The sequence below is a fragment of the Crinia signifera genome, chromosome 1 (genome assembly GCF_055691185.1).
Source record: "Crinia signifera chromosome 1, ASM5569118v1, whole genome shotgun sequence".
NCBI lineage: Eukaryota > Metazoa > Chordata > Amphibia > Anura > Myobatrachidae > Crinia > Crinia signifera.
In genome coordinates this window covers 296,026,425-296,053,058 of record NC_139217.1, presented here as the reverse complement: position 1 = coordinate 296,053,058, position 26,634 = coordinate 296,026,425, and the positions used below count along the sequence as shown (strand labels likewise).

Below are 26,634 nucleotides of genomic sequence, written 5' to 3'. Positions count from 1 at the left end.
ACATTTGCTTGTATTCTCCCCTACAGAGAATTTTAGTAGATGGATAACACTGCTGTGTTTTTTAACAGAAGTTGTATTAAAAAGAACATTAAGGGTACTCTGAGTTTGTGTGTGTGTGCTTGTGTATCTATCTATCTATCTATCTATCTATCTATCTATCTATCTATCTATCTATCTATCTATCTATATATATATATATATATATATATATAGATATATATATATATATATCTATATATAGATATATATATATATATATATATTTATATATATACACTGGTTTAAGGATAAAGCTTCAGGAAACAAGGACAAAAACGGTTGCACTGCAGGTGTGGGAGAGGTGAAGAAGATGTACTGTACAGAACTTATATAAAACCGGTTTTGGAAGAACTCTGTCTGCACTATTCCTTCCAAGTGCTTTTATGTACTAAATGTACTATCCTTTGTCCTGCTGCTCTGCTCTGTCCTGACATTGCCTTATATGAGCTGCAAGCAACTTCTTTGATCAGTTTCTTTGTATGATTTGAAGGCACTTTGGTCAGAGGTAAATCTATATTTACATATGATTTTATTCTTTGGATATTGAGGTATTTGGAGTTCCCTTTGCAGGATCTATTTTGGATAAAATAATTTGTAGTATTATAAAGCTGGGAAATGTATGTTTAATATGTACTGAACTCTCACTTTTTTCATGAATTGTAACTCTATATCATTCTAAAAATAAATAGGTCATTAGGACAAACAAACAATATGTGATTCAGTGTCAGATAGAAGAAAAGGGCCAAGAACAAGTTCTTTTCTTTGCTACACTTTGAAGATGGTCCTCCTGTCCTCTTGAACCCTACTGGTATTACCGAGAACTAACATAAAGAGCTGCAACAACAGTTTTCGGAAGATGGAAAATTGGTATAGTGGATTACCTTGAAAATCAATGAAGATAAATCAAAGAGGCCTGTTGAAAAAAAATAAAAATAAAAAAATACATCTTTAGTTTCCTTTGTGAAAAAAAAGCAGGTGCCCTATAATGAAATACAACACACCGCATGGACATGCATCAATAAAGTGTTTGGAAATGTAGGCTAGCTGGAAGGTATTTATATGCTAGGTATATCAGTAATCTGTTAATGACAAAGTCAGTGTGCAGTTAAAAACAAACTAAGCATACTGTAGGTGTTCTAGCATTATTACAGTAGCTCCACATACAGAGACTAGTATGGAAGTAGTTAACAGATAATTTATATACTACAGACTCTTGAGAAGCCTTCTTCAGATAATTATAACTAAACTGCTGGTTTATAATCACCTTGTAGCTTCCCTCTAATTCAGAATGAAATGGTACGGCATGATTATACTATACTGTACATTTCACATGATCTCCCTTTTCTTCTGTTTTAGCTTGTAAATGAAAACACTGGATCCATACTTGATAACTCTAAGGAGCTATCTAATGCAGCACCATTGTGTAACTTTCCTCCTCAGTTATTCTCTGCTTACTCTTTCCTAAACTCTTATTTATGGATGTCTCACACCAGGGGTGGCCAACCGGTCAGAGGTAAAGAGCCGAAAAATATCTGTAGTCTAGCTAAAGAGCCAACAACATGCGCCCGCCGAAGGCGTGCGCGCCCAAAAAAGGGGCATGGTCTATTTGGACCCCTTGGATGGGTGTAATACACATATGCCTCCAATAGTGCCAGATACATATGCTCCCACGGTGCCGGGTATTTTACAACATAATGCTGATTACACGTCACAAAACCATTACATAGTATACCACATGCCATGCTGATTACATGTTATGCCACATACCGTAATGCCCATTACATGATATACCACACACTGTGATGCCCATTCATTATGCCAGGACTCAATTTATTTCTAAGTAGGGATAACATGGACAGTGCGCGCCAAATTCACCGTAATGCTGATTACATGTCACACACCCATTATATAGTATACCACATGCCATAATGCCCATTACATGTTATGCCACACACCGTAATGCCCATTACACGTTATACCCAACACCATAATGCCCATTACACTAAACACCATGATGCCCATTACACATTATGCCACACTTTTTAATGCCCATTATATATAATACCACACCCGTAAAGCCAATTACCTATAAGTGCTGCTTACCTAAAGCCCGTTGCTACAGGGTTAATTCTTGATGCCAAGGGTTTCCTATTTCATGCTCGATGTCAGGGATTGCATGCTCTGGGGTACATGCACTATGCCAGGGGTTATATGGTCTGCCAGGGGTTACATGCTCATTGCAAAGGGGGGAGTGAGAGGTGAGGCCAGGCAGGGGGAGCAGTGAGGCCAGGCAGGGGGAGCAGTGAGGCCAGGCAGGGGGAGCAGTGAGGCCAGGCAGGGGGAGCAGTGAGGCCAGGCAGGGGGAGCAGTGAGGCCAGGCAGGGGGAGCAGTGAGGCCAGGCAGGGGGAGCAGTGAGGCCAGGCACGGGAAGCAGTGAGGCCAGGCACGTGGAGCAGTGAGGCCAGGCAGGGGGAGCAGTGAGGCCAGGCAGGGGGAGCAGTGAGGCCAGGCACAGGGAGCAGTGAGGCCAGGCATGGGGAGCAGTGAGGCCAGGCAGCCGGGCAGAGAACTACAGTATCAGCGGCAGCGCAGCCCACCCCAGCCGCTGTAGCTGTCAGAAGAGATTAGGTCTGCGCGCTATTTGAAATCTCGCGCCAGCTCACATGGTCCGACACTGGCAGCCAATCAGGAGCCGCCACTCCGATTAGCTGCGTGAGCCGGCGCGAGATTTAAAATAGCCGCAGAGTCAGACGCACTCTGTGATGTCGGGTCACCGGCAGCGCCGGAGCTTGATCCCCGGCGACGGCAGCAAGGCTGCCCGACCCTTCCTGCTCTGTTCCCGGACAATGTATAGTCCGGGAACGCCATCCCAGCAGGAGCCGGCGAGCCGCACTGTAGCAGGGGGCGAGCCGCATGCGGCTCGAGAGCCGCGGGTTGGCCACCCCTGTCTCACACTATGGGCCCAGGGCAAAGGTAGATGGCAATTAGCTGTATGTGCTCTTGCATTACAGCAGGCATTCCCAACCACGGTCCTCAAGGCACACCAACAGTGCAGGTTTTAGGGTACTTGTTTCCTAGCACAGCGCCCGTCGTAGGTGATTGCATACCTTAAGTTAAGGTATGCGAAGGACGCGACCGACACGATTTCAGGGCTATTTTTAGCCTTTTCCCCGACAATTAAAATATCGCGTCCATCCGATGCGATGGACGCGTTTTTTCATAGGGAACAATGTTAAATGGGCCAATGGACCCGATTTTTCATTGTATACCCATTATGGGTATTTTACATGACAAATGTAATTCTCCATTGTTAACGCCACCCCACGATCAACGGCAACCCAAAGCGTGGCGAGCTGTGGCGGTACGTGTCCTCCGACCTTTTCATACCCCCACTATCCACGTCGGCGTGGAGTTGATTATATATAGTGTAGCGAGCTACCGAGCCCGAAGCGTGGTGAGCATGAGGGGACGCGTAATATCCCCCCCCGTGAGGGGACGCGTAATACCTGCAAAGTAATGCACGTCCGCTCGCCACCCTTCGGGCTCGGTGGTTCGCTGCGCTCGCCACACTATATAAATTCAACTCCACGCCGACGTGGATAGTGGGGGTATGAAAAGGTCGGAGGATACGTACCACCGCCCCTCGCGGGCTCCCTGTGCTCGCCACGCTTCCGGTTGGCGTTGATCTTAGTGTTGCGTTAACAATGGGGGGCATTTCACCCATCAAGGTTGGGAAACAATAAAAATTGGGGTCTGGGGGCCATTTAACATTGGGGCCAATGTAAAATTGGGTCTCCGGGACCATTTTACATTGATTCCAATGTAAAAATCGCGTCGATCGCATCGCATGCGATTTGGTTGTATGCGATGCGATCTACGCGATTTCGGGGGGGGGTCCCGATGGATACAATCTTTATCGCTGGTGCCGTGCTAGGAAACAAGTACCGGTTTTAGTAATATCCAGGCTTCAGCACAGATGGATTAATCAGAATCACTCAGGTACTAACTAAGTCACCTGTGCTCAAGCCTGGATATCACTTAAGGTGCCCATACACGTTACAATTATTGTATCCAATATTGGATACAATATCGCATCTCATCGCATATCGGTTTTGTAAGATGAGATGAGATGAGATCTAGTACAAAATGTATGTGCTGCACATAATTTTTTGGGGAAAAAATTCAAACTATTCCAAAAAAAACACGGTTTCTGGAACAATTCGGATAACGGATATCTGGATACTCAACCTGTAGCAGTTAATTTCTTGCTAAAAGTTACAGATTTTTTAACTTTGTCCTATGAGATTTTTGTCTATAGTGATCAGTGTCATACTACTTAGTATTACAATATCGTTATTGTTTTCCCATGCCTTCTGCATTTCTATCTCAGTATCAGCTGTTTGGTTTATTTCCGTTATTAGTATTTATAGAGATCTTCATTATAAATATTACTTATTTGAAATTTTTTATATTTTTGCCTAAAATGTATTATACAATTTCCTGAGGTTGTATAACTTGTTAAAAATTGTCAAGATCTTCCAATTTCAAGATATCCAAACAATCCACCTTGACATGTATGTCACCAGATAAACATTAATACAGTATATAAAAGTACAGTACACAGGTTACGCCTGATTCACAGTCTTGAGAATTTGATACTGTACTTGAACACTTTTTATTCTGGATTTTTATTTATTGATGGTTTAGGAACATGTGGCTCTAGGATCCTAGAGACATTGAAGGTAACAATTAACATTTTGCATTGCAAGCTTACAGCAGGTGTCTCATAGGCTGGGGGAGGTTGAAATGGAACCATATCCAAACTGAAGTCAACAGAAGCTGATATCAACGTCTGAACAATAGGGGTTATTCCAGGGCCGTCTTAACAGCAGTGTGGGCCCCTGGGCAAAGCAATGCACTGGGGCCCTTACCCATTCTCCCCTCCTCCTAGGGGTGGGGAGTGCTATCAGCAGCAGCTTTGATGTCCCACGGGTGGCAGGGGGTGCTCTATCTTCCATTCAACATGTAGGACCTGGAGCAGTAACTTCTGCTAATTACTCCTTTACTGCACAGGTGGTGGGAGGGAGAACACTAACATGTGGAAGGGGGCACTGAGCTGAATGAAGGGTCCCTTGTAAATGACGTCCAGGGAGGTAGGGGGTGTTTTATATGCACGGGAGGGTTGGATAATGGAGTGGGCTTAATATTCGTCATTTTCCGGTGGAAGGGCAGCTTGTTTGACTGCAGATACCACCATTATCTGGAAATAGATTTCTTAGCCTTCAATAGTATAAAAACCTAGAGTCCCAACTTTAAGGAGGTGCTGGGAACTTGGGGATCAGAGATCAAGAGCCAGAGCAATCCATTGACAAAAATATAAAACTGTACACCAGATGTATGGAGCTGGAGCAGGGACCAGCTGCTGGAAGGCTGATATCTCTGGTTCTGGGCATGATAGAGACAAGCCGCTAGTGTTGAAAGAAAGGGGAGAGTCCCAGCTTTTGGAATATACTCTCAGAAAAACTAAGTCAGAGAGAACCTGAGAAATATGACTGGGAAATGCAATTAACAGGTTGGATGTGGACTGTTGCTTTGAAGTTGGATATCTCCAGTTCCCCAGGGCCGATTTTCAAAATTCTGGTATCCCTGGAAAAAGGGGATCCTCAGCTATCAGCATAGGGCCCTTATACACATGGGGCCCCTGGGCAAGTGCCCATTAAGCCCATACGAAAAGACGGCCCTGGGTTATTCTGGTTCACTTGCAAAGGCAAATTCTTTTCAAATGGACAAAACCATGTGCACTACAGGTGGGGCAGATGTAACAGGTGCAGAGAGAATTATATTTCGGTGGGTTATTTTGTTTCTGTACAGAGAAAATACTGACTTCTTTATTACACTGCAATATACATCTCACTTTGAAGTAAAAGCTCACCCAAATCTTATTCACTCTGCGCATGTTACATCTGCCCCACCTGCAGTGCACATGGTTTTGTCCATTTTAGAAGGAATTTGCCTTTGCGAGTGAACCAGAATAAGGGCCAATATCCAGGTGAAAGGTGAAATGAGTTCCACCACCACAGCACTGCACAGTCATTCCAACAGAAAACCTGTCCCAGCAGCTTCCTTTTGTTGCATAACATATGTCATGTCGTCTCCATCGCTGAAGTGAAGAAGAGCCACTAAGAGGAGCAGGCTTTTAACATGTTGAAGACAAGGTGAGAGGAGGATAGAGGGACACAGAGAGGAGGGGAAGCTGCTGGATGGACACAGGGCATGGAATTCCTGGATGGACACAGGCACTTAACAGCTGGACTGAGGCAGATATGTGTATAAGCAGCACTATTGTGGGCATTATTTGTAGAGGCAGCAATACTGTGTGCGATACATGTATAAAGGTGGCCATACACACGCAGATTTATCTGCAGATCTGGCTGGTTGAAACAAAAACATGGTTATGGGTGAGAGCAAATGACAGTTGACCATTTGCTTGGAAATGCTGGAAAACTGACAAACTGTCACTCATCCATAGCCATGTTTTTGTTCCAACCAGCCAGATCTGAAGATAAATCTTACTAGTGTATGGGCACCTTTAGGAGTACTACTGTGTAGTGTAACCTTAATAAGGGGCACTACTGTGTGGTGTAATATGAATCTGGGGCACTACATGCAGCATAATGTGAATATGATGATGCTACTCTTCCTTGTGAGACCACTGTCCCATTATAAAGTATTTAATATAGGGCACCTAATGTGTGTGTGTGTGTGTGTGGGGGGGGGGGGGGGGGGGGGGGTGGGGGGGGGGGGGGGGGCTGTCGATATCAGGGGAAATGAGTTCCACCACCTCTCCAGGGCTACTTTAAGCCATACCCTAATAATCCATATGATGCAAACAAGAGAAACTTTATCTGAACTGACTGTGTAGTAAAATTCTGAATAATCTATGTACTACGACTTGGAGATAGATAACATGGACAAAGATAAAGAGCCAATAAGCTTCTAACCATTATGGTACAGGCTGTGTTTGAAAAATTATATTTAGGGTCTGGTTGACTTTTACATGGGGCCAGATTCTGCATTGATCATATTTGATAAGTTTGATAAGTTTCTTGCAGCAGCTTATTATGTGCAATTCATAGCAATGCAAATGCAGGAGAAGGTGCATGTATATATATCATGACCATCAGTCACGATGTTCCCCTGTGACTGCAGCCTTACTCAGACTTGCAGTCACTTGGCACCTTGCAAGGCCAAGGACACTGTGTTTCCAATTCAGTTTTGGTCCTTGCCACACCCAGTAAACAGCGGCAACAGCCCCCCCATTTTACCGAACACTGGTCTCTCCCACCCCTCCTTGCACATGCCTCTGCAATCTGTAAGTCAGGCAGAGGCAATCACGTTAGAGTGAATTTAACATCATGAACATCATGAACATCAGGAAACTGTGCAGGGGAACACTTATGCAACCCCTCTGAATGAAGGCCATAGACCCCTGCAGGGTCGCCACTAGAAATGATGGGGCCTGGGACTGACCTACAGTCCGGGTCCCCAGCTGCACAGCGTCATACCTCCTGCTGGCCGTCCCCCTGCATGACAGCACCCCACCTCCCCCTACCCCGTCCCCATTACTTACCATCACCCACGTCGCGCATCGTCCTCCGGCTCCTTCAGTGTCTACAGTCTGGTCCAGCGCGCACACTGCACAGTGCAGCCTGCAGAGCGCCGAGCCTCTAGGCTCGGCGCTCTGCAGGCTGCACTGTGTATTGTGCGTGCCTGCCCGCTGGGTGCGGGTGCGGGGATCTGTGGTCAGCTGCCCAGGCCCCTACAGGGGCACCCCCCTGTCGGCGGCCCTGGACCCCTGAAGTTATTATTATTAGTGAATTCATATAAAAGTCTAAATGGAAGATGTAAGGGAACCTTGGAGATAGATACAACGTAACCAATCAGTGTATTTCATTTATCAAGCACAGTCTGCAAAATCAATGAATGTTAGAAGTTGGTTTCTTTGGACAACGTCTCCACTTTATCTCTCTCCTAAGCTCCCGTAAAATGATGCTGACAGCATTCTTTTTTTCTTTATGAATTATTTCTGGATAACTCAAAGTTTTATTCTATATTATTTGTTATTTATTATATTATTTTTATTTTATATTACAACGTTTCAGATATTATTGTTAATATATATATATATATATATATATATATATATATATATATATATATATATATATATATATATATATATATATATATATATATATATATATATATATATATATATATATATATATATATAGCAGGGTTGGATATTCCAATAAGGGCACTCACCAGTAAATCATGAAAGGTTTATTCAGGGTACATTACCAATCAGGCATAGTAGTCTACGTTTCGGCCACCAGGTGGCCTTTCTCAAGACAGGTCAGCTTAGACGTCCACACAGTACAAGAGTCAGGATCCTGACAGGATAATGTACCCTGAATAAACCTTTCATGATTTACTGGTGAGTGCCCTTATTGGAATATCCAACCCTGCTATACATTGGGACACATTGTGTCACCTTAAAGGAGCACCGCAATTTGTTACATTGTTGGCTGGGAGTGCGGAACTACAGAATTTATATATATATATATATATATATATATGTTTATTGCAGTTGCAAAAACAAAAAGAATCTAGGCCAGTAACTTTTAGAGTTATGATTGTTTTAGCCTTTACACATCTCAAAAGCTATTTAGTATCCTGTTGATATGGTAGCTATTAAATTAGTTCAGGCAGCAGGTGGGCACTAAAACAAATGGAAATCAACAGCTGATCAGAGTATAATGTTGATCTTGTAATGGAACATGAGATATTTTGACCTAGTATGCTTCAATTCAATCAAAAACCTCTACATTATTATAAAGGCAAATTAATTTGCATTGTCACCATATAGTACTTTTTATAAAATCTAAAGATTTTCTTTAACCATTTAAAGGCAACGTCTGGTAAAAAAAATACTGATAGATATCTTTATGTACCAAATAATAGTTGCAGTTATGTGTCCTGTATATTTATAAAGCAGGCAATCATACATTTCTTTAAACACATAGGGGCAGGGCTATTTTTCAGTAGGCTCCAGCAGGAACTGAGGCCCTTATTCTAGTTCACTCTTTCTAAAAAAATATTTATTAGATGGACAAAACCATGTGCACTGCAGGTGAGGCAGGTGTCACTTGTGCAGAGATAATTCGATTTGGGTGGGGTTTTACACCTGCCTCACCTGCAGTGCACATGGTTTTGTCCATCTAAGAAATATTTTGTCAGAAAGAGTGAACTAGAATAAGGGCCTCAGTTCCTGCTGGAGCCTGCTGAAAAATAGCCCTGCATAGGGGGTTATTCCTGATGGCTGCTTCGCAAAATTGCAGAGCCCTGCAATAATATAGTAATCGCTGCCCAGCCAGAGTAAAAATCTGCCCTGTGCAAGGCTGCAAATGGCAATTATCTGCAAATCCAATTGCAACTCACTTATGAGCCATTATTCTGGTTGTCTCACAAGGCTGCCAGTTCAACAAAGGTCATCTGACGCCCGTCGGCGACCATCAAATGATTTCTTCAGCACCTCTATGGTGTCTCAGACCTGCGGGCGCCCTGTGCGAGGACAGGGTGGGCAGCTGACATCCGCTGACATCAGCTGTCCGCCCCCTGCACCCATGTCACTGGGCAATTTGTATGGGAGCAACCAGCGTTCTCATGGGAACCCCCATGAAACACTGGGCTTTCCCATATGTGAATTGCCCAGCACGCCACCCCACACCCCTCCACACCCCCTGCCCGAACTTCTGTGTATGAGCGCTGTGGACGTTCGCACACAATGGCTGCACATGTGCATGAAAACCCATGCGCATGCAGAGTCGCAAACAATCGGTCCCCGAGCGAGCAAGTCAGGAACCGATTGAATCTGAATAACCCCAATTGTCTAATGATTTTCCCAGTCTGTGCAGTCTGTCCATAACCCAGAACCTACTCTTCCTATGTGATAGAAACAGGCTGATCGAGGCCGAAGCTGATGTCACATGCCCTCCCTGAAAACACCTGGGCGTTTCCTTCAATCTCCCAGAAAATGGCAGAGTGACACCCCCAAACCCAGCTTTCTGTCAATCACCTTGTAGATGGCTATCAATCAGAAAAGATGCTCAAACTTTTCACTGAATGGCCTCGAGAACATGGGCTATGATCCACACATATACACAGTCATTCGATAATCAGCCACCTTGCAAATCACAGGACAGACATTAGGTATGAAAGCCCCCCATAATCCATGGCAATAGAGATCAATTATATCATGTGGCCTTGATCAATTTGCATTAAACAGCTATTTATCCCAGTTGAAATTTAGCACATTTGCTTAATCAGTAAAGAAAATGTATACATTAAAGATAACATAAAATATGAATAGCTCTCTACGACCTCCAAGCTTCCAATTGTCTAGAATCCTATGACCCATTAACTATATCTGGATATACACCTAAAGTGTATTCAATCCAGGATTCCGACAGTCGGACGTCCTCACATTCGGAATCCCGGGCTGTTTTCGACGGCTTCCAACAGGATTCAATGTCCCAACTGTCAAGTGTCAGAAAATCTGTAAATTATCGGTAATGGCCGGGGATTGTCAATTCGCGGCTGTTTTCAACAAAACAGATCATACTTTTAAAAAAGTCAGATCTGACAGCCTTCTATGCTGTCTGAAATGAAAGCATTGAATAGGCGAGTGCCGATAATTCTGCCAGCAGAAATATCGGCACAGATTGAATATCCTCCTTATTGTCCAATCTTGCTTGTTGGAACAAAAATCTGGTAATATACGGGTACAAATGACAATTGATAATTTGCACCCAAACTCTGAAAAACAGACACAAATGGTCAACCAGGCAAATTGGCTAATCAGCATTTCAGAAAAAATGGTTAGTTGTCATTTGCTCCCATTCCTTATGAGATGTTTGTTTTAACCAGCCAAATTGGACAATAAATCTGCAGGTGTATGGCCAGCTAAGCTGGGTAAACTGTAGATGATTTTCGCTAACAATATGCATAGTCATAATGTTGTTAACAATATTTCTGTGCATATCGTCTAGTATTTACACAGTATAGTTGACACAGTTGACAATGTGCCATCATGTTGTTTATTAACTCCCCTCTATGACATCGGTACACGCAGTAAAATCCCGACTATGACCCCTATTTTTATTTACATGGTCCCCTACATGTACAGGAAGGGGAGCGATTTTTTGCGACTGCGCATGTGCATAGTTATTTATGCACATGTGCAGCTGCTGTGTGCGAGCAGCCATGGCGAATAGATTATTCACTGGGCGCTCGCACACAACAGTGCGTGTGGGAGGTGGGCCGAGGGATGCACCTATGGGAAAGCCAAGCATTTCATGGGCGTTCCCATGAAAATGCTGGCCGTTCTCATGGTAATTCCACGATGATGCAGGTGTGGGGGGGCGGGCAGCTGATGTTAGCGGATGTTAGCTGCCTGCCCGCTTCGCGTACTAGGTGCCCGCAGATCTGAGACACCACAGAGGATCTGCGAGAGCTTGCAAAATCATTCGATGGTCGGCGACCATCGAATGATTTTGTCCCCACACACACAAGGCAGTTGTTACATCCACACGCAACTCTGCAAAATTTGCAGCATTGTGTGTGGACCAGAATAAGGCTCTTTATCATCGACAGTATGCTCCTGGATGTGGCTACTGAACTATATTGTTTGATGGTATGCAGTGTTATATTTGTCAATTAGAACAGCCAGCGGAAATCCTCGGTGACATAGCATCACTGCGATGTGGTCTAATCGTTCCCAGCTTCAGACACATTCAGCAATATCTCCTTTTCATACTTCCAGCGCATAATATAATTGCTAAAAGTATCCAAATCCATTGCAAGAAAATAATCTACACCTTTTTACTATTTATTTTACACCTAAACTGACCAGATGTTATACTATAATATATGATGAAAATAAACTTTCATTGAAATCCAGGCTAATCCATTTGACATCCCTACATATTGGAATTAAAACACTGCTTAAAAAATGATTTGCCATACTAATTACTTCAAAACCTATAGTGAAAGTATAGTAATACAATACAAATGTGAATGGTGGTTAACATTATTTGCATACAGTAAATACAGTATGTCACAACACAATTAACTTTATGTGGCTTTTAATCATGAACATGCTGTAATTCATACTTTCAATAAATAATGCAAGAACTGATTAATAAAATCAAAAGGCACATTTATTGGTGTTAAATGAATGAAATACGTGTCAATAATGCACCAATGTTTGAAATCAGTTATTTGTTTGTGAGCATTTCAAAAATGACCAAAGCCAAAGCAAAATATTTAAATCAAGTCGTTGTCTCTTCCTATGAAAAGGCAGGATATAGTAATTAAAGAAAGTAGGAATTGCATTTGATTCACCATTTGCCATTTGTAATTATCCTCTTGAAGTCCTTTTGTAATTATACTTTTTTTTCTCTTCTGTGAATTAGCATATTCAATCTAAATTGCTTAATTAGATAGTTTGTGCAAATTACGGATGCATAGGATCTTCATATACGTTTGACAAAAAGAGCATTTTCAAACTACCACACAATTAATAAGAGAAAATGAGAAAAAGCCTATGTTGATAAAAAATAATACAGATGACATAGCTACTCAGTCACTACATAAGCTGATTTAAATTACATACAAAAACAGAATAGCAGTAATATGTATATATGTGATCTAAAAGCAGAAAGTAAAGAATCTTTAAACCATATTTAATTATTTCTGATCTACTCAAAAACACTCCCAGTTCTAAATTCAAGACTACATTTATATGCCTGGCTGCTGGAAAATGTGTGTGTGTTATAAGCAGCTCTTGTATAAGTAGCACACAGTTGCAGTGCTATAGTCAGGGCTGTATTATTAATTAATTACAGTAGGCTGAAGCATAGGGGCCCCCTAGGTACTGTTACCAATAAGGATGAGCGTGTTCAGATCTCCGAGATCTGAGCCCCCCCAAACTTCACGATCCGAGGCGGGAAGTGAGCCTGGCTCGAGTTTTCCACCAGATTCGGATCCCAGATTGAGGCAAAATGTCATCACCCCCTTGTCGGATTCTCGCTGTTTTTGGATCCTATAAAATCCTCACCGATCTGCACCATTTTCACTCCAGCATAGGATATTGTACAGGACGGACCTTTGTCTGTCTGTGGGGGGTGGGTCCTTGCTGTGTCTGCTATCTTGTTCCAGGGTGCCCTGTCTGCCCTATAATTAGGTGCTGCCTGTTTGGCCTATAATGAGGTGCTGCCTCTCTGCTATATAATAAGATGCTAACTGCCTTCCCTATAATTTAGTGGTGCCTGTCTGACAAATAATTGGGTGCTGCCTGTCTGACAAATAATTGGGTGCTTCCTGTCTGACAAATAATTGGGTGCTGCCTGTCTGACAAATAATTGGGTGCTCCCTGTCTTCCAAAAAATTGGGTGATGCTCATCTGCCAAATAATTGGGAGCTCACTGTCTGCCCTATAATTGGGTGCTGTCAATGTCTGCTCTATTATTGGGTGCTGCCACTGTCTGCCCTAAAATTGGGTTCAGCCACTGTCTGCCCTATAATTGGGTGCAGCCACTGTCTACCCTATAATTGGGTGCTGTCATTGTCTGTTCTATAATTGTGTGCAGTCACTGTCCGTGTCTACCCTATAATTGTGTGTTGCCACTATCTGCTCTATAATTGGGTGTGGTTACTGTCTGCTCTATAATTGGGAGCTGCCACTGTCTACCCCAAAAATTTGTGCTGCCACTTTCTGAGTGCGAAATGGAGGATAAAGATATGGAGGGAGATCAGAAACCCCAGGTGGGTACTAATTACCTGGGCCTGGGCTTGCTGGAGGGGTCCGGCAGGGATCCTGGTCAGACCCCCCTCCAACCTGCCCTCTCTCCCACGCAGCAGCATGCCTGTGCTGACAGCAGGCTCACCATGAGCATCTCAGTGACAGTGTGAGAGTGCATGCTGAGTCTGCTGTCAACACAGTATATGCTGTAAGTGAGCTGCTGCTGAGGGGGATGGGACAATAACACTCCCTCCTTGACTTTAGAGTGTTTTTTCACCCACCCTAAATATTTTGGTGGTGTGGCCTAATCATGGGAGGTGGCCACGCCTACTGTGGTTAGGCCACGCCCCCAAAATATTACCAGGGCCCGGCATACCTCTCAGCAGCCCCGAGAACCACTTCCTAGTGCTGAAGCTGCTGCAATAGTTATGACATTGACAATGCAGTTCCATCAATGTTGTCTGCTAAGGTGGATGCCTAATGTCATAAAGGGCTTGTAAGTTCTAAAAAAATTTAATTATCTGATGAGAAATGTAAAATTGGCAATATTCCATTCACAACATGAAGTGGCAAGAAAAGGCTAAGGCCTTAGCCTATGTTCATGACTAGTAGTTCAGCTTCTCATGCAGATAAAAGCCCTAATTCCTCTCAAACAGGAAACAACTGTGCATTCTACAGAGATATCACACATCCCCAAGTAGAGTCCAAGTGTGCCAGCAGTTGTGATATCTAAGCCTGACCTTGTCAATACTGGACAGGAGGAGGAGGCTCCATTCACCATTTGAATGTCCTGTGAGGAGCACCCCCAGTCCAGTTGCTGATATTTACATTGAGGATGTCACTGTAGAAGTACCCCAGGATGAGGAAATTGGTGTAGTTGGCTCTGAGGAGGAAGTTGACAAGGAAGATTCTGATGGTGGTGTGGTTTGTAGGGTACAGATGGAGTCAGTTGTTGACCATGGGATGAAAAGCCCATTGTCTTGCCTGGGCAGAAGACCAATAAATACACCTCTTTAGTCTGGAATTAATTCTACCCAAATCCAGGCAACAATTGTCTTGCCCCATGTAGTCTGTATAAAGTCTGTATAAAAGTGTAATAAGTAGGGGTAAGGATGGTAACCACCTAGGAACATCCTTCCTTATACATCACCTGCAGTAAAATCATCATGTCATTGTCAAGTTTTGTCAAACTTTGGCTAAAAAGTGTAAGCAGTCCAGTGACGCCTAAATTGCACAAGCACCTTCAATAGGCACCACCAATGCTCTTATCATCAATTCCATCCATTATCAGGATCAGAAGTAATCCTGCAGGCCATGTCACTACTCTCCTGTCCGGGATTCCCCCGGAGGATCCTTAAGTGCTACGCCAACTGCTGCCACTGCTACTGTTTCTGCTGTGTTGACTGTTATCTCAGGAAGGAAGTCAGAAGACCACTTCTACTACTTTAACTAAGCAAGTGACTGTTCAACAGGTCTTTACAAGGAAGATTAAGAATTACAGCAGTCACCCTGTTGCAAAGCGGATTATTGAGGCCATAACAACTGTGCTGGTGTTAGACATGCACCCAGTATCCACCATCAGTGCAGTGAACATTAGACAGTTGATGGGTGTACTGTGTCCCCGGTACCAAATCGTGTCTAGATTTTACTTCACTACGCAAGAGATTCAAAGACTGTACAGGGACAATATGACAGTGTCCTTAGTGTCCTCAAAAATGCCATTGTACCCATTGTACATTTAACCATGGACATGTGGACAGGTGGAGCAGGGCCAACTAAGGACTACATGACTGCAACAGCCCACTGTGTAGATGTGCAGTGTATTATCTTACGACAAAAGCGGAACCAGTAGCAGCATCTCAAAAATGCCAACTCATTCCTATTACTGGTTTCTAGAAGAGGTACATTGCTGAGAACCTTAGAGAAACTGAGGGAAATCATTGCATAATGACTGACCCCGCTTAGATTTTCCTGGAGATTTGTGATAACTGAAAATGCCACCATTATTGTGCAAACATTACATCTGGGTAATTTATAGCATGTCCCATGTTTTGTTCACATAATTAATTTGGTGGTTCAGAATTTTTTTTAAAATTACAGGGACATACTGGAGATGCTGTCGGTGACCTGAAAAGTTTTGGGCCACTTTCAACATTCAGTGACTGCATGTCAAAGACTGGAACACCAGCAAACCCTCTTTAACCTGCCCTGCCATCACCTAAAGCAAAGGAATAGTATTGAGATGGAATTCTATCCTTTATATGCTTCAGTAGATGGAGGAGCAACAAAAGGCCATTAAAGCCTATACATCCACATACTGTATGACATAAGCAAAGCAGGGGCAATGCAACTGATTCAAGTGCAGTGGAGAATGATTTCCATTTTGAAAGATTCTCCGACCCTATGAATTTGCCACACATGAAGTCAGTTCAGCCCCTGCCTGCTAGAGTCAGGTCATTCCACTCATCAAGCTTTTGCAGAAGCAGATGGAGAAAATGAAGGATGAGCTAAAACGGAGCGATTCCGCTAATTATGTGGGACCTGTGGTGTTAAAATCAGAACACTAAATTTTGCCCACTGTGCTCGATCCTAGGTTTAAAGCCTACCAGTTGCATAACTAGAAATTTTGCGCCCCCCTGCCAAAAAAGTTTCTGGCGCCCTACCCCCCTAATACATCAACACACGTACAGACAGATACTAACACACTGGCACACACTGATACACAGACAGACAGACTCTGGCAGATGCAGATACACAGTGAAACACAGTTTCTAACACACAGAATGACTCACACACATGGAAGGTGACACACAAATGCTGATGCTGACAGATGGACTCTGACATATGGATACTGACACAAATGCAGACACAGAGACAGAAAGATAGATGCTAACCCACAGACGCTGACACATACAAACACAAGGACAGATGATGACACACTGACAGGCAGTGACATACAGACACATGCTGACATATGGGCAAACGCTGACACATACACTTAGCATTTTTCATCATCACACAGGTTGGCCAAAGCTGCTGGATAATGGAAGATAGATTTTTTGACAAACACAGGTGCGCAATTAAATACACAGTGCAGCTAAAACAGTACACCAAAAGGCACACATCCAAAAGGTTGCCTTAAGAGATAGACCAAAACAGACAAAGAATGGTGACTATTAAACAGCGCTCAGTGTATAACCAACAATAAAGGTTTTTTATATCACCATAGGTTTAAATGGTTCAAATGGTTTCAGCATTCAGATACCCTGAAATGAGAATACACCCCTCCACACGGACAGTGTGACAGGGGTGACAAAATAGAATACACAAATAGTGCAGATTATCCTTGGTTAAAAAAGGTTTTAATACAGATGTCTACTTACAAGCTGTAGACAAATAAAACAGCATGGGTGGTATTTCCACAGGGGCAAACACAGCACGGCACAGATGGTTAACAGGCAGATCCAAAAGAGTCCAGTAAGTCTCCCGTCCGGAATAGGGGCTCAGCGGTACTCGATATTCTGCAGTCGCCGATAGCTGTCTTCTCTCCTCCGTGGCACCTCCCAATAATACACTCAACGCGTTTCAGATAAAAGTCCTTCCTCAGGAGTGTATTTTTCTGAGGGATTATTACCCTCTTATATAGTCACCGCAATCAGCAAAAAGTCCCGGTGTGTTTCACACATTGAAATGGCGCGATGTCATATCCGGCGGAAACAAGATGGCCGTGCGTGTCACGGTCTTAATTCCTCTGGAACGCGGAAACACAGTGTTACTTGCGCTTCACTGTTATGCGTTCCAAACTAGACGGTTACTAAGTGTGTGTATGTATAAGTGCTACCGCCATCTTGCTTTCGCGTTTGGATGCAATATACATTTTAAAAGACATTTAAAGAGACAGTTTCTTTTTTTGCGGTTTCTATGAATAAAAGATAAAAAACGTCAATACATATAGATACAATAAAATACATTACATTTAAAACAGAAAAGAAGAATAAAAGGATGAAAGAGAGGTGACCCCTTCTATTTATTTTATTAAACTAAGAACGGTTTGAGCTCGAACTCGCCGTTGAGTCCCTGTGGGACCAGGGTACCCAAACGGTGAATCCACCTCATTTCCGTTCTTGACAAACGATTGTCCATGTCATTAGACCTCCAGTTTGGGGTGATGTGATCTATTCCCCAAAAACCGGATATCTTGCATGGGTTACAATCGTGTATATTTTTAAAGTGCGTCGACACAGTATGTGTCATCAGACCTTTTTTAATGTTGTATACATGTTCTGCGAGGCGGGTTTTCATTTGTCGAGATGTTTTGCCAACATATGACAACCCGCACTCACATTGTAAAACATATATAACTCCTTTAGTATGACAGGTTATAAAATGTTGAATTTTATAAGTTTTCCCCCCTATAGTAAAGTCAATTTTCTTTTTTACATCTGATTTAACTGTTTTGCACATGAGACATGTGCCACAGCGATGGAATCCATTTGTTCTGGTGCTCTTCCTAATGGCTACTTCAGATGAGCTCTTTACTAAATGGTTTCGCAAAGTGGGGGCTCTTCTATAAATAAATTGGGGGACCTGCGGCAATAAATTGCCTAACACTGGGTCTCTTTGTAACAGTTTCCAATTTGATTTAAAGATCCTTTCAATGTCCTTATGTTTGGAGTTATATTGACTGATGAATGCAAATTTAAATCTATCGTCACCTTTTTTGATTTTTTCTTCTGCACTTTTTTCTTTTAATAGTTCAGATCTATTTATTTTGTCTATTCGAGTTCTGGAGTTCTGTAATGCTTTTTCACAGTAACCTTTTGCTGTCAGGCGTGATGTAACCTCCTCTAGTTGTGTCTCGCAGATTGCCTGATCTGTACAGTTACGTTTTATTCTGGCATACTGTCCAAAAGGTATTGCATTAAACCAATTTCTATGGTGTTCACTATTAGTATTTATAAAACTATTAGAATCGGTTGGCTTGCGGTAGGTTTTTGTTTTTATTTGACTACCTTCGATGTAAATGACCAAATCTAAAAAAGATATTTGTGATGTACTCCAAACAAAACTTAAATTAATACAAAAAGTGTTAATATTCAAAGAATCACTAAAAATTATAAGGTCTGATGAATCCCCACACCAAATAAAAAGAATGTCATCTATGAAACGGTGCCAGGACACCAGACCCGCCCCCAGAACGCCATCCGGCCAGATGTTTAGCTCCTCCCAAAATGCCATGAATAAATTAGCGTAGCTGGGGGCGAATCTGGTGCCCATCGCCGTCCCAACACACTGCAAATAATAACTCCCCTCATGAAAAAAATAATTATTGGTAAGGATAAAAGAAATACTCTCCAAAATAAATTCTTTGAGTTGTTCACTTAGGTCACTTTTATTTAAGAAGAACGATACAGCTTCCAAGCCTCTTTCATTTGTAATAATAGTATACAAAGTGCTAACATCGGCTGTACCCAATATATAGTCAGTCTGCCAGCTTATTGTGGATATCTTTCTTAACACATCCGCAGTGTCTTTCAGATAAGCCTTTGTTTGGCATACCAGCGGTTGCAAGAAATGGTCCACAAAAGCTGAAAGGTTACTGGTAATACTATTACATCCCGAAATAATCGGGCGTCCTGGGGGGTGGAGTGGGTCTTTATGGACCTTTGGTAGCACATATATACAAGGTGTTGATGGATTTTTTATATTAAGAAACTCATGTTCTTTTTCCGTTATTAAATTATTGGTAAGTGCTCTATTTGTGAGGTCCAATAAAGACTTTTTTATCCTTTCAGATGGATCTGCTTTAAGTTTTTTATAAGTGTCTTTAGTGGTCAATTGTTTCTTAATGAAATTAACAAACAATTGACCACTAAAGACACTTATAAAAAACTTAAAGCAGATCCATCTGAAAGGATAAAAAAGTCTTTATTGGACCTCACAAATAGAGCACTTACCAATAATTTAATAACGGAAAAAGAACATGAGTTTCTTAATATAAAAAATCCATCAACACCTTGTATATATGTGCTACCAAAGGTCCATAAAGACCCACTCCACCCCCCAGGACGCCCGATTATTTCGGGATGTAATAGTATTACCAGTAACCTTTCAGCTTTTGTGGACCATTTCTTGCAACCGCTGGTATGCCAAACAAAGGCTTATCTGAAAGACACTGCGGATGTGTTAAGAAAGATATCCACAATAAGCTGGCAGACTGACTATATATTGGGTACAGCCGATGTTAGCACTTTGTATACTATTATTACAAATGAAAGAGGCTTGGAAGCTGTATCGTTCTTCTTAAATAAAAGTGACCTAAGTGAACAACTCAAAGAATTTATTTTGGAGAGTATTTCTTTTATCCTTACCAATAATTATTTTTTTCATGAGGGGAGTTATTATTTGCAGTGTGTTGGGACGGCGATGGGCACCAGATTCGCCCCCAGCTACGCTAATTTATTCATGGCATTTTGGGAGGAGCTAAACATCTGGCCGGATGGCGTTCTGGGGGCGGGTCTGGTGTCCTGGCACCGTTTCATAGATGACATTCTTTTTATTTGGTGTGGGGATTCATCAGACCTTATAATTTTTAGTGATTCTTTGAATATTAACACTTTTTGTATTAATTTAAGTTTTGTTTGGAGTACATCACAAATATCTTTTTTAGATTTGGTCATTTACATCGAAGGTAGTCAAATAAAAACAAAAACCTACCGCAAGCCAACCGATTCTAATAGTTTTATAAATACTAATAGTGAACACCATAGAAATTGGTTTAATGCAATACCTTTTGGACAGTATGCCAGAATAAAACGTAACTGTACAGATCAGGCAATCTGCGAGACACAACTAGAGGAGGTTACATCACGCCTGACAGCAAAAGGTTACTGTGAAAAAGCATTACAGAACTCCAGAACTCGAATAGACAAAATAAATAGATCTGAACTATTAAAAGAAAAAAGTGCAGAAGAAAAAATCAAAAAAGGTGACGATAGATTTAAATTTGCATTCATCAGTCAATATAACTCCAAACATAAGGACATTGAAAGGATCTTTAAATCAAATTGGAAACTGTTACAAAGAGACCCAGTGTTAGGCAATTTATTGCCGCAGGTCCCCCAATTTATTTATAGAAGAGCCCCCACTTTGCGAAACCATTTAGTAAAGAGCTCATCTGAAGTAGCCATTAGGAAGAGCACCAGAACAAATGGATTCCATCGCTGTGGCACATGTCTCATGTGCAAAACAGTTAAATCAGATGTAAAAAAGAAAATTGACTTTACTATAGGGGGAAAAACTTATAAAATTCAACATTTTATAACCTGTCATACTAAAGGAGTTATATATGTTTTACAATGTGAGTGCGGGTTGTCATATGTTGGCAAAACATCTCGACAAATGAAAACCCGCCTCGCAGAACATGTATACAACATTAAAAAAGGTCTGATGACACATACTGTGTCGACGCACTTTAAAAATATACACGATTGTAACCCATGCAAGATATCCGGTTTTTGGGGAATAGATCACATCACCCCAAACTGGAGGTCTAATGACATGGACAATCGTTTGTCAAGAACGGAAATGAGGTGGATTCACCGTTTGGGTACCCTGGTCCCACAGGGACTCAACGGCGAGTTCGAGCTCAAACCGTTCTTAGTTTAATAAAATAAATAGAAGGGGTCACCTCTCTTTCATCCTTTTATTCTTCTTTTCTGTTTTAAATGTAATGTATTTTATTGTATCTATATGTATTGACGTTTTTTATCTTTTATTCATAGAAACCGCAAAAAAAGAAACTGTCTCTTTAAATGTCTTTTAAAATGTATATTGCATCCAAACGCGAAAGCAAGATGGCGGTAGCACTTATACATACACACACTTAGTAACCGTCTGGTTTGGAACGCATAACAGTGAAGCGCAAGTAACACTGTGTTTCCGCGTTCCAGAGGAATTAAGACCGTGACACGCACGGCCATCTTGTTTCCGCCGGATATGACATCGCGCCATTTCAATGTGTGAAACACACCGGGACTTTTTGCTGATTGCGGTGACTATATAAGAGGGTAATAATCCCTCAGAAAAATACACTCCTGAGGAAGGACTTTTATCTGAAACGCGTTGAGTGTATTATTGGGAGGTGCCACGGAGGAGAGAAGACAGCTATCGGCGACTGCAGAATATCGAGTACCGCTGAGCCCCTATTCCGGACGGGAGACTTACTGGACTCTTTTGGATCTGCCTGTTAACCATCTGTGCCAGGCTGTGTTTGCCCCTGTGGAAATACCACCCATGCTGTTTTATTTGTCTACAGCTTGTAAGTAGACATCTGTATTAAAACCTTTTTTAACCAAGGATAATCTGCACTATTTGTGTATTCTATTTTGTCACCCCTGTCACACTGTCCGTGTGGAGGGGTGTATTCTCATTTCAGGGTATCTGAATGCTGAAACCATTTGAACCATTTAAACCTATGGTGATATAAAAACCCTTTATTGTTGGTTATACACTGAGCGCTGTTTAATAGTCACCATTCTTTGTCTGTCAAAGCTGCTGGATGCCTGGGAAATCGTTGACCGATGAGAAAAGTGCAGGTTGGTCCCTGGGTGCCTGCGCTTGTGGGGAGATAGGCGCCGGGTGCCTCAACGGGGGGTAAAACACAGCCGATGAGGAGGATCACAACTGGTGTCAAAGCAGGTGCCAAAGTGGCCGGTGTTGGGTAGGGAGCGCAGCCACTGGATGTCTGTGCATGTGGGGGGCATCATTTTGTATAACACACAGCCATCGGCAACCAGAGCAGGAGGATGGGGTAATATTAGATGGCATCCTGAGTGAGGCTGGGGGAGCACAGCCGCAATGGGGTGGGAGTCAGGAGGAGGTGCCTGAAAATGTCAGGGTGAGAGAGCTGAGGGAGCGGCATCTCAGGACGGCAGGTACATGGGGGCTCAGTGTAAAGCAGCAGTGCACTAAGGGGTAGATTTATTAAAGCAGCTCTAAGCACACTGCTATAAAACTTCCTGCTTTGCCTCATTAGCGAGCAGAAGCAGGAGGGGAGATCGACAAGATGTATTAATATCTTTCCACCGAAGTGGGGGCGCGCTAACTCTCCCCTCTGCGATGTCCCCTCCTGGAGACAGTGCATAAGTTAATACTGATGCGCTGTCTCCTTTCCCCCGGCCGGCTCACTACGCATGCACGGGATCTTGCTACTCATGTGAGATCCCCAGCGCAGCTCAGAGCCAGCAGCAGGGACAGCGCTGTCCCTGCTGTGGGCATAGGGCATTGCTGCCTGCAGCTGCCGAAGTCGATAGCTGCAGGGAGCAGAATGGTCAGCGATGCTGACCATTCATACATTAGGCCTCCTGCCCCATGCCGCTGCACGTTAGACACGCGCACAGTGGGTGTCATAGATCAGGGGAAGTGCTATCCCCTGCCATAACGCACAGGGATAGTGCATATTCCCCTGATCGCCGGGTAATAAATCTACCCCTCAGTGTGGTGGTAGTAGCTACTAGCATATAGGTGCAGCAGTAGTGACGGGCAAGTGGCCTGGTCCCTCACACAACCAGTAATGCACTGCGGGCGGGCATTGGTGGTGGCATCAGGTGCATGACCCTGCACCCCCATGACTCCCCCACCGCCACCGCTAGGGCTGCGGAACCCTAGCTATGCCACTGAAGTCTACATTGTGTTTTCCTTTCCAGTAGACACAAGTCTGCAGAGGTGCAAAGACCTGCTGTTGAGAAAATTGTCAGCTCATGCTCAACATCACATGGCAACAGCTCTCCAGCAACTGAAGCAGCGAGGAAAAAAATGCATTTTCATAGCAGAACTGCTGGCAGTGATGCAGTGCAGTCAGGAGCAAGTTTGGACATGTGGTCTGGATTGAAAGAGCGGTACTTGTGGATTATCATGGCTCCCATCGCATGCCATCTCATGCCATATATAGTGGCATGCGATGGCATGTGATTGGATGCGATTTTTGCCATTTTTACAGTTTTTTACAAAATCGCATGCGATTTGATCGCATGCGATCACATGCGTTTTTTAACAGAAAAGCACCCAAATGCATTGAAATTAGTATGAAACATGTTCAATGGCCCCCAAATGTCATTTTTGAGGCTGTACCACCCCCACTATCAACGCGAACCCGAAGCGTGGCGAGCGGCGGCGGTACGCATCCTACGACCTTTTCATACCCCCACTATCCACGTCGGCGTGGAGTTGAGAATAGAAAGTGTGGCGAGCGCAGCAAGACACCGAGCCTGAAGCGTGGCGAGCGGACGCGGACACCTGTGAAGCCCGCTGCGCTCGCCACGCTTCGGGCTCAGTGGCTCGCTGCGCACGCCACACTTTCTATTCTCAACGCCACGCCGACGTGTATAGTGGGGGTATGAAAAGGTCGTAGGATCAAATCGCATGCGATGCGATCGCATGCGATGCGATCGCATGCGATGCGATCGCATGCGATGCGATGCAATTTTTTCCTGTGCGATGGCCATCGTGGGAGCCGTGATACTCCACAAGTACCAAAAGAGCTGCTTAAAATAACTGACATGTCTAATGTCCCTGCATATGATGTTGTCACCATTAAAAGAATGGTGGAGGATTTTTTTGGTGACAGCATCGAAGTAGGCATGTCCAACAGTCTCTATTTATACTGTCATGAGAAAAAGGCAATTTGGAGGCAATTGTACAAACTTGCTTTATATAATCTAAGTTGTCCTCCCTCCAGTGTGTACTATGAAAGAGTTTTTAGTGCAGCCGGGAACCTTGTCAGCGATCGGCGTAGGTGGTTGCTTTGACAAAATGTGAAGAAGATGAATGAATTATAAATTCCTCCAGAAAGAACAGCAATTACCTCCAGAAAATACAAAGGGACCTGTGATTGTGGATTTCAGCAGGGACAAATTAATAGTCTGTGAGGATGAGGATATTCACACTGAAGGGGGTGAGGAATCGTAGGATGAGGAGGACACCTTGACTCTGTAGAGCCAGTTTGTGCAAAGAGAGTGATTGATTAATTGCTTCTTTTTTGTGGGGGTCCAAACAAACCAATAATTTCAACTACAGTCGTGTGACAGACGCTTTCTCTGAAATGATTGGGCTGTTAAAGTGTGCATGTCCTATTTATACAACATATGGGTGGGTCGGACGACCAAAGGACAATTCCATCTTGCACCTCTTTTCTTTGCATCATGTGCTCTTTGGGGCCTAGTTTTGCACTGCAGTGCCACTAGATGTGCAATGGGTTTGTGCTGCCCACTTTTTCCACTTCACTTAGTCATCCAGCTATCTTGGTGCAACCTTTTGGTCTAAAAACTATATTGTGAGGTGTTCCACTCATTGAAAATTAGTGGAAATTAATGTTATTGAGGTCAATATTACTGTAGGAACAGGAACAAAGGAGACCACAAATTCTGTGATTTTAGCTGTCTTTATAAAAATACAGATCCAAAACCAAAACGCGAAAAGGGATGTTTTGGCAAAACCAATCCAGATCCAAAACATGAAGGGAGATCCAGATCCAAAACCAAAACACAAATCACGAAAGGTGTCGGGTGCTCATCTCTAGTTACCATTGCCATAAGCCGGGCCAGTTACAGTCATGTGTTTAAGACAGGACCCACCCACTCCTTTAGCTCCACACATCTTGTCGGTATCCCCCCAACTTGTTATCCTGTTCACCACCACTATGGTACTGCACAGTGTACATTAATTAGAAACCAATGGTGTATATTCAATTTAAAGTAATGTATTAATAAATGCCAGGGTACTTTTTATAACTTCATATAATGGAGAGACAACTATTTTAGAAGGTCTTCTTGCAGTAGACTAAAGATAACTTAACCTTAAAATACACAGCCTCTGTAGTACTTACTCACTGGGGCAAAACTCAGGAGGACTTTCTGAGTGTCTCTCTCCAGTCCTAAATGCTCCCATGCGGTTACACAGGACAATCTAGTTTGCTGTGTAGGGGGTATTTCTGGGTAACTTACAGCCCTCTCTCCACTTCAATCTCTCCTCTGATCAGAATGCTCCATGGGTAGTTCTTGTAGCCTTATGCTCCTGTGTCTCTGCTTGCACTGCACCAAGCCCTGCTCACGTTCTTGCTTCCCAGATTCTTCCTTCTGCTGCTGCAGAAGAGGGAGAGCTGGTGATCTGGCAAGGGAGAGAAAAACATCTGTGCCCACAGAGAGGGACCCAGAGTACAGAGTCCCCTGTGTCCCCATCTGTCTCTAGTGCTCCAATGGATAAAAGTACATTGTTCTCTGTGGGCCAGATTCTCTAAGCTTCAAAAGTGATAAAATGAAGAGTGATAAACAGCCAGCCAATCAGCTCCTGTCTGACATTTTTCAAATACAGTCTGTGACATGGCAGGTAGGAGCTGTTTGGCTGGCTGTTTATCACTCACCATTTTATCACTTTTGAAGCTTAGAGAATCTGGCCCGTTGTCTGTAACAGGGAACACTCATAGTCAGCTTAGGTTTGTTTTGAGATAATTAATGGTGGGTGTTGAGAGACAGTAGACCAAATCACACTAGTGCTATTTAAAAAGATAAGGAAGAATGTTTGTGCTGTGAGAAAGAAGTTGACTTTATTTCAAATGGTTATTAGTATCCATGTAAATGTTGGAATAAGCTCTGCTTCCCAAACATTAAATGTATCAGGGTGGGTTAAAGATCGAAGCATCAGATATGTCACAAAATAGCTGAAAGCCTAGGGG

General features: G+C 43.0%; 1 long non-coding RNA gene across 2 annotated transcripts in view; it reads left to right on the top strand.

Moving 5' to 3' along the window:
* Nucleotides 1–26,634, top strand: part of LOC146028714 (uncharacterized) — a 103,141-nt gene that overhangs the window by 60,426 nt on the left and 16,081 nt on the right. Inside the window, exon 3 of one of the 2 annotated variants that reach the window (XR_014455258.1) lies at nt 729–856. The exons of the other annotated variant lie outside the window; for it this stretch is intronic. This is a non-coding gene — a long non-coding RNA (uncharacterized LOC146028714). Of the gene's footprint in view, nt 1–728; nt 857–26,634 lie in introns of those variants that run through there. 2 annotated transcript variants of the gene reach the window in all.